Raw genomic sequence first — 1,412 nt, 5'->3', positions numbered from 1 at the left:
GAGTTTACGAAGGAGCGGCCGGTGGGCTTGTGGCAACCACATGTGACGACCCCGGGCTGGACTCCGCTTCGTCCACGGTGAAAGCCGATCCGGTGATCCACAGCGCAAAGTTGATGTATTCCCTCAGCGACCAGCACGGATGAGCTCCAGGCATAACGAAGCGGATATCGTCCTCTTTAGGAAAGGCCAAACAAAGTAGTTTCGCTTTTTTATAAAGAATATCTCTTTGGATTTGAGACTTTAGTCTTTGCAACTTTACAGATCTTCTTTATGCACCAAGAGCTTGTAACACTTCAAAGAGAAAGGAAAAATTGAAATCGCATCATATGACCCCTTTAATAGTAAAATATTCGATACAAATACCCACATTTCTGCTACAATACCATGGTGCAGTTAGTGTTACTACAGTAAATCCATGGTAAATGATGGCGATTTGTAGATTGAAAAGCCTTCTGACAGTGTTTCTGCTGTTTGTCAGTGCTTTCATCTGGCTTTAAACTAGTTTAAATCGCCGAGTCATTTGTGTTCTTCGCTGAGTTCAAGCGCTTCACACTGGATCTCACAGCGCTGCTTATAGTGTCGCGTGACCGGGTAAACGCATCTGCTCTAGTGAGCTCGCGTTGCAGTTTGTACTTTGATCTGAGCGGATATAAAGGGTCCGTGTGTCGCGCTTCAAATGAGTTGCGCTGTTTTGTTCCGCTTTTGGCGCATAAACATTATATCGAGCATTTATATCTTTATATCGAGGAACACCTATAGGACATTACATCACACTAAAGGACAGAAATGGTAGTTATTTATTTATTTCTATTTAATTTTTAACATGTCAAAGGAGAAAGAAAGTTTAACTTTGATACAAACAATATCAACATGTTTTTTAAACAAAACAAAAAATCATTTTCATCAACAAAATTCAGTCTCTTAGTCAATCAGTATGTTACTGAAACTCTTCTAGCCCCCTGCTGCACTCTTCTAGAAGGACATGGTTTTCAGAGACAAAATGTATCAAGTTACTACGCTTTCAGAAATATATGGATGAAAAAAATGATTGCCATTTACTAAAATAGACACTTGTACAATTATGCCAGAGGTATTTATTAACATTTTTATGCTTTTCTTTTTAATTTATAAAAGTTGTCATTTATTGAACCATGCTCGAGACAGTCACACCATAGGACAATTTTGCGATTTGGCTCAATAATTTAAAAAAAAATCGAATAACACTGCAGCTTTTATAACAACAGGTCCATGTAGGACAAAGAAATGTTTAACCTTTTACTGCATTTTAAATAACGACAATATTAATTATAGGCCTATTCATTTATATCATGTGGGACAGTGAAAATGCCATGTCACGTCAACAACCCATACACACACACACACACACATATATATATATATATATATATATA

Source organism: Sinocyclocheilus rhinocerous, unplaced genomic scaffold (genome assembly GCF_001515625.1).
Source record: "Sinocyclocheilus rhinocerous isolate Xijiao unplaced genomic scaffold, SAMN03320098_v1.1 scaffold834, whole genome shotgun sequence".
Lineage (NCBI taxonomy): Eukaryota > Metazoa > Chordata > Actinopteri > Cypriniformes > Cyprinidae > Sinocyclocheilus > Sinocyclocheilus rhinocerous.
Note: the sequence above shows the minus strand (reverse complement) of the source record.